Below are 13,179 nucleotides of genomic sequence, written 5' to 3'. Positions count from 1 at the left end.
GTGCAGTACTTTGTGCTCACTGCATACCTCCCATTTGGTTTATGTTAGGTACACACATACTTCCCTGTGAACACTAGGTGGCTCTTAGATATGGATAGAGACTAATAAACTAAATAAATATTTTTAATATAGAGCTATTTAAAAATAGTAAAGATCAGATCTGAAAGTTTGTTTTTAATTCAGTGATCAGACAGGAATGGGTACTGTAGCCAAGAAAGTTGTGTGTGTGGCTTTTCCAGGTGTTAGGATCTTCAGAATTATAGAAAGCACATGAAAATGTGAGTAAAAAGATAGTTTATGACCAGGGATGCATACGTGTGTTTGAAACTGCCCCCCATTTTGTATAACCATTTTATCTGTCAGACACTTGTTCCCTGGTAGGCACGTGCCATGATTTTTCTGTTCAAGCACATGGATAAATGTCTTGTCTCTTTCACAGAGGGAAAGGGACGTCACCAGCATAATAACCCACCAGTGCTTGAGTTACTGGATTTTGTGGCTTCCTTGTTTCTCGAGCCATTAAAATGATTGGTTTTATTGTGCTTACCATTTAACTAAAACCCTAACGCAGATACTTTTGATATGATTCAGTTTGTTATGGCTAAAATACTGCAGGGGAGTTGAGGTCAGTTTCTAGAGCATGAATATGATGTTATGGAAACATCTTCTTGGATAGAAACCAAATTGATCACATTTGTATCTAAATCCTACTCTGCAAGAGCCTAGTGTACTAGTGAGACACGAGTGCACAATAAATACTTTATGCAAGCTATTCAAATATTTAAATTTGTGAGAAATAACTATAGCTTACAGAAAATGGGAGTGTAATTGTAAGGTTTTCCCAGACAGAAGATGTTGCAAACTATTTTGTTCACTATTTCTCAATTAAAGATAATATACCATGAATTTGAAAAAAGTAATGCAAAAGTTATTCAGCAAAAAATGTATTTTCAGGTCTTTGTCATAGCAAAAGCCACCACTCAGATTTTAATGGATCCAAGCTGTAAGCAAAGAAGCTAATTCTAATTTATCTTGCATCTATGGGAGATCATTCATAAGGAATTTTCTACAAAACCACATGAGGATCACTGTCTACCAGGTACACTAAGGATTTAAGTGTGGATAACTCCTACACATACCTCACCGTCTGCTCGTATAGCCTGGGAAATGCTAGGAATTCATTTGAGTGAGTTCTTAATGTAACTAAACCTTACTCTTTCTGTGCCAAGTTCCAGACTCCAGAGCTTTGCAAAGTCACACCTGCTCTTTCCCCCTAACTGGAATCTGAATAGATGGAGGACTGGAGGTCCTCCTTGCAGAAGGTGGTGGAATATTGCCTACACTTAGTGCATGAATGACGGAATACTGAGGGTTTAGAACAGTTCCCAGCCCTGGCTGAACATCAGAATCCTCTGAGAAGCTTTAGGGCCTTAAAGTTGCCCAGACCCATCTGTTCCACATCAGAGTCTCCCAGTACTACCTACATTTCAGCTGTGATTTTAATTTCTCACTGAAAAGCTTTCTTGAATCTATAATCATGGTGTGCCTTGTATTTTTTCCACCATACCTGTTTATCAGTAATGATTTCTGGTGAATCGCCAAAGTATTTAGGAAGGTTGGTTTGTTTCAGAGACAGGGAGGCTTGGTAAAGGGTGAAATGGGTCAGCCTCCTCTGCAAGAAGTTCTGAGGAAATCAGAGCCCTTGGAGGTGGGTAGGTCGGGGCAGCTGGAGAGAAGAGGGCCAAGCAGGCCAAAGGTTGGAGCCTGTAAGGGGAGAGAAACAAGTGGGTTGTGCAAGGAGTCTTTCTGAGATGACTTGGGAGGTGTGGGGTTAGCTGTCTGGAAACTGCGTATCTTCATAATTTGGATCTTTCCCTTTTCCTATTCTTTGTCTGAACCAGAAAGAGACATGATTGGTGACCATTGCTCAGAGAACCTTTTACTTCCGTTTGGATTGGTTTCAGGACAGTACTATTTGTAGGAAGTCTGACCTGTGTTTTAAAGCAGTAGTTTTTTCCCACCATTGCTTTTCTGTTTTACGTAGTCTTAGATACGGACAGGTACTTAAACCGCCGTTTCAGATTCCCGGGAGATTGCCGGAGACAAGCTGGGTGCCTCATGATTTGGAAGACTTAGTGTAGTTTCCTTCTTTTATTCGGTAATAACAGTCTTTGGTGCCATACTTCTTAACTTGTTAACTGTAGACAAAGGTAGCTATTAATTCAAAGAGTGGACCTTTGTTTATAGTAATATTTAACTGTTATTAGAGCCCTTCCATTCCTTGATTTGATATGCAAACCAAGTGTGGTGTTTCTGGTGTGTGTATTTCATTGTTTGAAGGGCCCAGTTGAGAGTATGAAAGGGAATTGACGTTCTGCGGGGTAGTGCTGTCACTGATGCTGGCTTCTGATTTCCTGGTATTAACCTATAAATACAAGTCCCTTCACACCAGTTGTCAGGATGCAAAACAGTAGATCAGAGAATAAATGTACTTTTTTGGGAGGGTGAGAACATTGCTTGTAATATTTCTTTAGGACTGAAATCTGTTATCTGGCATTCCTTCTGCTTTACAACATTTCACATAAAATATGACCATGAAAAAACCCACAACAATCCAGAAGCATTTTTCGACAAAACCTGAAGAGTTAAAGTGTTCTAGCAGTTTCATTCCAAATGAGTTAAAAAATCCAAATATTTCCCCCACCGATTATGAAGACCTTTGTTATAGAAAATTTTGGGAACCGCAATAGAATATAAAGAAGAAAATAAAGATCACCAGTAGTTCCACAGCTCAGCAGTAACTGTTATTAACATTTAAACTATTTCCTTTCAGGGTTTTCTTGTGTGTGTGTGCGTGTGTGTGTGTGTGTGTGTGTGTGTGTACGCGTGCACGGGCGGGGGTGCATACTGTTTTGTATCCTGTTTATGAACTTAATATTATGAGCAATTTCCCATATGAATAGCTGTTCTTCAAAAATATAGTTTTTGTTAGTTGGTCTGTTGCCCAGATAGTTTCTCTCCTTTGGATTTTTGGTGGAAACACCGCTCAGAAATTGGCCTGGATGCCTTTTATTCCTCCACAATGTCTTTCCTTCCCAGAGGGAATTGGAAACATCTCCACTGAGATTCCATGGAATGTTGATTTCAATGCTTCTATCATACTCATCATATCTTGCTTCATGTAATTTTTGTGTACACAACTAATTCTTCATCTAACATTTATTGAACCCTTCCTTTTTATCAGGCGCTATGCTGAGACCTCATAATACAATCATTGGTAATGGAAAGGAAATAAAAAGCAAAACACCATCAGATAGTTTTGTGCCTGCTTTCAGGATATTGGCCTGTGGGCTGGGGATACAAAGATATTATTTAGGTAGTCGCACAAATGAACGTTAACTCACAATTACAAGGGATTTCAAGGAGAGGTAAACGGTGCTTATGAGAACAGTTCAAATGAACAGTTAGACAAGGTGTTTTATTTGACCACAGGTATCTAATCTAGGTCTTGCACTTTTATAAAGGTCTTTGCAACCAAGAAATACCTTGTCCACTCGGAGAACCCGATGTGGTTCAGTGCTGTGCTGTGGTTGGAAGGCACTGGGGTTCTTTGTGCTCAGCTCTGAGCAACAGGTGTACATCCCAAAGAGGGGCCCATGTTAGAGATTTTGGAAAAGATTTCAAATATGGCCCAGTTAGAAAAACTATAGCAATTGCTTCTGAGGAAGAGAAGACAGGAGGACATTTTAATTGTTGTCCAATATGGAGCCATTTATTGAGGTATGTAGAAAGGATTCTGTTAGTTGATGGGAAGATGTGAGACTATTCTGCTCGTTCCCTTCCCATTCTAAGATTCCACATTTTTAAGACTATCTGAAGCCATTCATTCTGTGATTGGTACCAAGAGGACCCATAGGCTGAGGGTTGTTTTCAGCCTATGTAAATGTGGGTGTAGAAGAAGAGTGTCCACCCATCTCCCTGCCCAGTGACCCCTCCCATCTCCATCTTCCAGAAGTTTGAGGACCTCAGAGAAAGCTGTGGTTCCCAATAGCTGGTATCTCCTGAGCAAGAGCTCCTGCAGGCGAACACTATAGGCCTCCTCATAACACGTGGAAGAAGTCTGATTGCCTTCGTATGGCAGATGGCCGTCTTGCTTCCTGTCTGACTCCTCCCTCCCTTCTCTGTCACTGAGCCTTGTTTGTTCCAGTGATGGGGAAATTTCTTACATAAGGCGACTTCTTGTCTGTTGGTGCCCTTACTGTTTCTTTTTCTTAAGCACTCCTCTCCTCTTGCTAAAGAAAAAAGAAAAAATTAATTCCTTTTTTAGGACCAGCTTAAAAGTTACCAGCTGTAGAGTTTTTCTGGCTTCCTAAAGCTATTTACTTTATAACACATTCCTCTGTTAGTATATTGCTGAAATTTTTTATTTAGTTGTTTAGCTTGCTCCTTGGGATTGTAAAGTATTTGGGACTATGTATTCTATTTGACTTTTCAGTGCCTGAAAGCCACTGCATAAATGGTACACCCAGGCCTTTCAAGAACTTTTGAGTGAATGAATATGATTCCTCATTTGCTTTCCAGCACCTTACTGTACTGTACCTTATTGTGGCTTTCCTGTACTTGACTGTACTCTGTTGTGGCTTTGACACTTCATATCTGTGAGATAAATACCTGAACTTTTGATTGGGTGATTAACACCTTAGAAGATCAAGAGTGCAGTTTTCTTGAATGCTTTATTAAAAATGCCAACAGAGAGGGTGTCATTACAAGCTGGGACATCCTCGTTTCCGCAAAACCACTTTGTATTTTGGGTGACCTTTGAAAACTCCTTCAGAGTTATCAAATTGACCTGACACTAATGTAGCATTATGTATCAGCTATGTTCAAAAAATTTTTTAATTATAAAAAGGTTATCAAATTGTTGTAGTCATATTTTCAAGAAGAACCACATCTTAATGAGCTTGCTACGTAGTTTTACCACAAACATTTTTCCTGCATCACTTGTTGGCTCTAAGGTAGTCTTGGTGTGAGAGATAAAATAATGAAAGATAAAAGAGGGATGTTGCAAAGGACATAATGAAACATGAAAAAGTTGATAAAATTCATTATTAATTCTTCCTTCCTTACAAAGTGTCAGTTTTCCAGATTCTAGGATGCATACTTGTACCTGACTGTGTATCTCACTGTGAGAGCCTTCTACAATGTTGTTCATTGTTGGCATATTGTCACATGTCCCTTGATGGACAGCCCAGGGTTGTGTGGGAGATGGAGAAGAAATACTGATGGAATATTGTCACTAATAGAGCTTTATTGTCATTGTAATCTACGTGTTGTCATTTTCTAGTACAACACAGTGTGCATTGTGGCATTTCACTCTTATTTCACACCTCCCATAAGCTTTATCACCATATTTTCTATCAAGTCAGTATATGTAGTGATCATTGCTGTTTTAAGACTGCCCTGGCTACTGGCCACTGTATAGACCATTATGGGGGCTAGGTAACATTTACATAATAAAAAGGGAACTTTGTCAATGGAGAAATGAAACCAAACTGACCACCAGCTTTCAGTATAGTAACTGCTGAAGGCAGTTGATTCTTCATTGGTGAAATGAAACCAAACTGTCAATCAGTTGTTTTATCTTAAATGAAACCAGACTGCCAACCAGTTACTTTATTTTTTATGGAAATTGCCTTATGGCTAATTATTTACGAGGTGAAAATGTGAAAATTCTTGCAGCAATGATGTCTATGGCAAAGGTGTCCATGGTGAAAATACAGACACAGTTAATCAGGACTAAAAAGTGAGGTTGAGAGGAAATTGAAAATCATCTTTTTTATTATTATTATTATTATTATTTTTGGTAATTGTGGTAAAGAAGTGAGAGGCATTTACAGAAAGATGACATTGGAATTTGGGAGTGAAGGAAATCTGTACTTAGATATTTTCCAAAGAAAATTGTGTGTACCCTGAGAGCAACTCAGGAACATACTGTATTCTAATATGGTGTAGAGCTCATAGTTGGCAAAGACTGATTTATAACTGACCGTGCTCACATGTGTAGGAATTGCTTCAAAAAGAGCTTGGCAGTGAATCAGTACCGGTAGTCTGGTTATCCAGGGCTGATCAGACCCTGGAATATCTGATATGCTTAAACAGACATTTCTGAACATTGATGTCTACTAGAAAATCACTTGTTAACAATGAGAAATCTATATCCAAGGAGACAAGGATTTCATAGTGTGGTAAGAGAGTCCTGTTCCCAGCTGGTACATTACTAGGGCAGGATCGGTTTCTTCCGCTATGGCCAAGTGTGCTTTACACCACTTCACCTTTATGAAAGACCTGTGTGGAATACCTGTTTTCGCTGTTTGAAAGAAATCCAAAGAGGATTTTTGCTTTCGTGAAATGGAAATTACTCTTTTGCTTTATGCCATTTCGGCTTATGAAAGGTTTCATAAGAATGCTCTGCTTTTGGGTAGCGGGGGAAACCTGCATTCTCCCCAGAAAGCTTCCTGGTACGCGCGTGGCATCAAGGCTGGCAAGGGTGGATAGCGTCGCCAGTGCTTCTCTGGGTGGAGCGTAGGACTTGCTGCCCAAGAGTTGTTCTTTTTTCCCTGCCAACATACCGTCCTAGATTTCTTCAGGTTGTTCTACTGGGCACGAATCCTTTTTCTCATAGCTTCTGGCTGATTCCAATCAAAATAGGGTGTGCCTTCCCTTGCTATTCTAAATAGCTTTAGTTCCTCTGTTCATGGAATTATATCGTATTCATTTCTAAATGTTGATTCATTAACTGGAACCCTCTGTAAGATACTGGAACTTTCTAAGATAGTGGTTGTGTAAATTGGTTTAAGTTCTTAGAATGTTGTGTTCTCAGCCTCTTGTTCCATTTATATACTCTCTGGACTTGATAATTGAGACCCAGATTTTTGTTTATAAGAAAGAACTTTCTTACTTGAGAGACTTTTCTGGTGGGACTGTCTTCCTCTATCCATATTTGTTCTCTTATTCTTCACCTCCCCAGCTGTATACATCCTTTGTAAAATGTTCACTAAAAATCAGCAGTGAGTAAGATGACCTTTGTCTGAAAGCACACTATTTAATTGCATATTTGAGTTTAATAATTTTGGATTCAGGTTTGATTTAAGTGATGTGGATTCCTATTGCAAAAAACCCAAACATTTTAGATATTCCTGACACTTGTAGTTGAGTAATATGCTCAGAGCACCTATAGGTAATTTTCTTTTTAACTCATTAAGAGGACTTCACCTGATAGATAAGCAATAATTAGAAAGATAGTTTTAAAAATTTGTAATTTATTTTGCTACTAACTCAAAAGAGGAAGGTGTTCGATCTTCTTTAAAAAAATTCTTTTTTTTCTTTTTTCTTGAGAGAGAACATGTGCCCACCCATATGCACCCGTGGGCAGAGAAAGGGCAGAGAGAAAGGGAGAGAGAGAATCTTAAGTGGGCTTCATGCTCAGCTGGAGCCTGAAGCGGGGCTTGATCCCACAACCGTGAGATCATGACCTGAGCTGAAATCAGGAGTTGGACACATAACCAACTGAGCCATAGGCGCCCCTAAAATCTACATTTTCAGTTATAGATACAAACTTTGGGGATATCAGTTTTATAATTGGGCTGCAACGTATGATATGTATGGAAGTATGAAGAAGAAAATACACGAGGGCATAGTTATAGCCAAAGGCGCAGTTAGATTGGTCTCTTAGAGGTGGAGCCTCAGTAGGGCCCTTGGGAAATTTCTCTTGAAAAGAATCCTTGATGATCAATAATTGTATCAAATCCACAAAAGACAATTGACTTTTGAACAGTGTCAGGGTTAAGGATGCAGACCCCTGGACAGTTGAAAATCTAAGTATGAGTTTTGACTTCCCCAAAACTTTAGTAATAGCCTGCTGTTGACCGGAAGCCTTACACTAACACAAATAGTCAGTTAACACATATGCTGTATGTTATATGTGTTGCATATTGTATTTTTACAATAAAATAAAGCTAGGGAAAAGAGAACATTGCTACGAAAATTGTAAGGGAGAGAAAATACACTTACAGTACTGTACTGTATTTATTGATACAAATCCATGTATAAGTGGATCCATACTATTCAAACCCGTGTTATTCAAGGATCAGCTGTAGACTAAATATTGTTGAAAAAGTAGATATGCTGTAATAGCAAAGAAAAGTAATCCTAATCTTGGCAAGTGTGAAATTGCCAAGCACAGAATATATGCTAGTTGTTTTGTTTTGTATTTCCTTGCAGAAGTCAGTCCCCTCGTTGATGATATGATTGTTAATTCCTCCAACATGGTACAATGAGCCATGCCTTGGATTGACATTTTAAAATGATTCAAGTGAGCACTGAGTGTTATGTGGAAACTAATTTGACAATAAACTATTAAAAAAAAAAATAAAATAAAATGATTCAAGAACTGTCCTGCTGTGGACTGCACTAGGATTCCTTTCACTAAGACCCCTCCTTGGACTTTATCCCTAAGACCCAGACTCTGTGAGTACCAGGGTCATTTCCCTTGGCCCAGTGTGTGGAGAGATTTATATTTATTAAGTACTAATGATGTGCTAGGTATTAGCTGGGTACTCTGTATATGTTATTTCAGTTAAGCCTTTTTATAACTTCAAGATTAAAGAATTAGTCAATGCATTTCAGTCATGGAGTAACTTGTCCAGGGACCCACCAAAGATAAGTCTGAAACTTGGCTTTCCCTCCAGGTCTGATGCTGGAGCCCATGCTTTTTCCACTCTACTGTGATAAGCTATACTTAGGGAAGGGAACACAGTGGCTTGGAGAACTTCTTGTTCCCTTTCTCCTAAGCTGCTGGGATCTCTTTTTTGATATACATGAGCTAGACCAACATTATTATTAGAAATAACCATTCATACAGCAGCCATCTGGTCATCCATTCATCCATCCATTCATCTAACAAATATTTATTGAGACTTATTGTGTGCCAGGTGCTGTTTGAGAACCTGCAGATATGCTGGTTACCAAATCCTCTCTGCCTTCATGAAGCTTATACGTGATTATCCAAAGACTCGTTATACAGTGAGTATGGGGTGGGAGAGAGTGTCTGGATTTCTTAGCCCAATAACAGTCTTAATAGGAGGCTTTCAACAAGTGTGTTTCTTTTATCTCCTTTTTACCTAATTTTTATGTGCCTGGTCAAATATTATCTCTTGTTTGTTCATTTATGGTTGTACTTTGAATTGTTGACTTGGGTTTGTGTGTTTTTCTCAGTTCATTCAAGATCAGTCTGTTAATCTTTAGAAACCAGCATGTTCCACAAAGAGATTTCATCTAAGTGGTCAGTTACTCTCATTTTGAATATTAAGAACGTGGTATGGAGTACTGACTTTCAGTTATAATGTGAATAAGTTCTGAGGGTCTAATGTATACCATGGCAACTATAGTTGGTTAACACTGTATTGTTTAACTGAAACGTTTTTTAACAAAAGAGGTAAATATGTGAAGTGATGGTTGTGTTAGTTAACTCTATGGAAGGAATCGTTTCATAGTGTATACGTATGTCAAATCATCATGTTTTACACTGTATAACAGACAGTTTTGTCAGAGCTGGAAAAGAAAGGTGGTATGGTAAAAATGGTGTGATTTTTTTTTTTTTTTTGCTGAAATGTTACCTTTTTACTTCTTGTTTAGGCGGTAATCCTAACTGCATTGTATATGCATACTTTTATATTGTTTTCAGTATCATTGTTAATAATTTACCACATATTATATTACGTGTCATTTTAAAAGGTTTATTATATTTTACTATGTGAGGTGATGAGTTAATGCCAAAACTCATTAACTGGAGCATGAAACTTAAGACTGTTATGAAATTCATTGAGCGAATGTTACTCATTATGGAGAATCTTGAGTTAATCCTATTTTTGTGATGTTTCTTCTGTAGGGTATCTTGCATCTCTGGATAAATTTAAACTATTTACTGGCAGATTTTCAAGTTAAACTAGACGGACTAGATGTCAAAATGCCCATTTATTTAGAGCTGAGTGTTTCCTGAACTGGCCTCTGTGTGTCTAATGAATGGTTTCAGACTATGTTGAAGATAATAAAAACCTCAAAGATCACTTAAGTGTAACTTTGATAAAGGTGTTATTTGTGAGAACAATGTAGTTGTTCATTGTGTGGGGGTGCACTTTCTTATATTTTGACTTTGGTTCCATTTTTCTCAGTCATCACATCGAATTTTTTTTCTGGAGGTATCTGTTTTATGTCCAAGTCTCTCCCAAATTCATTCATTCCTCTACCCACCCTCCTGGGAAATTGCAACAGCCTTGTTACTAGTATTTCTTTCTTCATCACCCTTCCTCTTTCAGGCTGTCTTCCACATTACTGTTGAAGTTTTTGGGGCGGGGGAGAAAAAATCATGTCTATGCATATGTGTTTGCACACATATACAAAGGCACATTTGGTTCTAATTGTGACAATCCCTCATGAACCTTCAGTAGTTCCTCATTTCCTTGTTGCCACAGGGCAGGCAGAGCTTTGTTTAAAAACTCTGTGGAATGGTTCCAGCTTTCCACCACCGACCCCTCAGTCCTTCTTGCCTTTTCAGTTGGTTCCAGCCAGTGAATTGCTTTCTTTGCAATTTGGTTGTTAGTGGTGCTTTGTGAGCATTATTTGCCACATATGGTAGGTATTCAGACTTTCTTTTTGTCCTTTTAAATGTAAAAGCCACTGTTTCATCTTGTTTGAACACCTCACGGAGGGACATGATGAGGCAGTTCTCCAACTCAGGTAGCAGAGTTTGCTTTTTGTGCTTTTACAAGATGTGAACATTTCCCACCTAGATTCTCTTTTCTTTCTTGGAAGTCTTACAGCCTAAATGGAATCAAATCATTGAAATCTAATGTTAGTTTTTTAGACTAACTTGTTGAAGGCTGTGATTTTCCAATTTAGGCACTTTTTTTTTTTTTTTTTAATTTCTGAGAGAGAAAGGAAGAGAGAGAGCATGAGTAGGGGAGGGTCAGAGAGAGAGGGAGACACAGAATCTGAAACAGGCTCCAGGCCCTGAGGTAGCTGGCAGCACAGAGCCTGATTCGGGGCTCGAACCCATGAACTGTAAGATCATGACCTGAGCCGAAGTCGGACGCTTAACTAACTGACTGAGCCACCCAGGCACCCCCAATTTAGGCACTTTTTGAAAGTTCTGAATTATTTCTCTACTATTATGTTTTTCAAATTCATCATTAGAAATGTAGCATTTTCTTTTGAAATAGTATTTATTTGTAACTATATGAGGTGATGGATGTTAACTAAAATTATTGCGCTGATCATTTTGTAACATATACACCTATCACATTGTGAACGTTGTAAATGCAGCAAATAATTGCACCTCAGTTAAGATCTGACTTGCTTAGTTGGTGAAGGTGCAGATGGATGTTGGCCTTCATGGAGACTGTGGCAAGTACATGAGTCATTTTTGAGAGTGAGGAAACACATAGTTGAAACTATCTTTGTCATTTTCCTCGAACCAGCCTGTGGTGCTCTTCATGCCTTCAAGTCCTGCGTCAATGAAGAACTTCTGCTTTTCTAGTTTGTTTCATTATTAACTGGATGTTTCTTAAATTCTTTTGAAGGGAAGAGGGGGGCAGTTGGTTATCTAGTTGCATTATCCACCCCATCTGTTTCCTGTATATGACAACAATTTCCACTTAGCGTCTTTGCCCATGCGGGCAAAAGTACCATGCAGATGTGATCCTGGTTCTTTTAGTGAGAAGTTAAGGACTCAACTATCTAAAGATCTGTTTTTTTTTTTTTTTTTTCCAGACCTCAAGCTTATCATTAATATATCTTCTTGTCACTTTAATATACCAGAAGTGACTTTTCTGGTGTGAAGAGTAGGTGGCACATTTTGTAAGGTGTCTTGAGCCTGTGCTTTCCTGTGGGGGATTAGGACTCTCTGTTCTGAAACTATGCTATTTTGAGAGGTAAACCTCTTATTTTCCTTTTAGAAATGGTTTAAAGGTGTATATACAAAACATCTCAGGCTTTATGACTAGTTTGAATCATTACATAAATAAAATTTTTAATCTTTTTGTTCTCATATGGTAGTTTTTCTGAATTCATGCTTTGCAAAGGAGCAAACTAAGTATTAGAGATTGTTTGGTATTCATGTCAGTGGTGGCTTCCTTGGGTGGTAAAATGTCTCAAGTTGAGTTGGAGGGATGTTGAGATGCTGTGTGTTTTAATGAATGCAAGTATATTAAGAGGAATGAGTGTTATATTGACTTACAGATATTAAACCTTATTACTAATTTTAATTTAAAAATATTTCAAGTAGACTGGAAAGGGTAGAGAATTACATAATACCTTCCGGCTTCATCAGATCTTAACATTTTGCCATATTTGTTTGAGATCATAAATATTTTGGAAAAAGTTGAAGCTACCCCTTTCTCCCTCCTGCTCCCATACTGTTTTCTTCATTGGAATGCACATTATTTGATGGCTTTGAAAATAAATACTGTATTTCTATCAGTTTACCCAGTGAGTAGCTGAGTGCTGGTTTCCATTAGGTAAATGAAATGTGTGCACCTCCCACACTCACTTTATGGTCTACTGCTTCTGAAGAGGTTTTATGGAGATGATGTGGGGTCAGTGCACAAGATGAGAAGCGTGTATATTTCGCAAAGTGAATGGGGTGGAATGTGGGCTATTTACATTTTGGTTAGTTTTTTAGGTTACATGACATATTAGAGTCCCCAAGTCATTCCTTCAGATTAATCTGCTCAAATGCCTGGACAGTCACTAAAATGGTCTGTTTTCCATGAAGCTTTTGTACTGTGGTTTCCAAGGGTGTTTTTCTCGAGTTGCATGACCTTAGTTGGTTTTGGTAACTTTCCTCCAAGCATTTTATCCACCTGAGGAAATTCTGAATATCTGTCTCTTTTGTGTAATTTCTGTCTTGGGTGGGTGGTGCGTATGGTACAAAAATCAAAAAGCAATTTATTTTTCCTTCATGCTACCAAGGTCTGTGTGATTTAGTTCTCTGGCATGGTGTTCAATGTTATTCACCTTTGTTCAGTTCTGGAGGTAGGTAAGCTTGATCCATGTTTCCTAATCAAAAATTCAGTTTTGACAGGTTCTGGAGAACAGAGGGAAAAAAATCTAAAATGTAGGGTT

General features: G+C 38.3%; 1 protein-coding gene across 4 annotated transcripts in view; it reads left to right on the top strand.

Moving 5' to 3' along the window:
* The window catches only part of SIPA1L1 (signal induced proliferation associated 1 like 1), a 354,681-nt gene that overhangs the window by 47,510 nt on the left and 293,992 nt on the right, over positions 1-13,179 (top strand). For all 4 annotated transcript variants that reach the window (XM_077750694.1, XM_077750699.1, XM_077750698.1 and 1 more), the window contains exon 3: positions 8,991-9,081. The gene's annotated coding sequence lies outside the window, so the exon portion shown is untranslated. The remainder of the gene's footprint in view (positions 1-8,990; positions 9,082-13,179) is intronic.

Source organism: Crocuta crocuta, unplaced genomic scaffold (assembly GCF_008692635.1).
Source record: "Crocuta crocuta isolate KB4526 unplaced genomic scaffold, BGI_CrCroc_1.0 scaffold186, whole genome shotgun sequence".
Classification (NCBI taxonomy): domain Eukaryota; kingdom Metazoa; phylum Chordata; class Mammalia; order Carnivora; family Hyaenidae; genus Crocuta; species Crocuta crocuta.
Note: the sequence above shows the minus strand (reverse complement) of the source record. Positions and strands in the feature narration are given on the sequence as shown.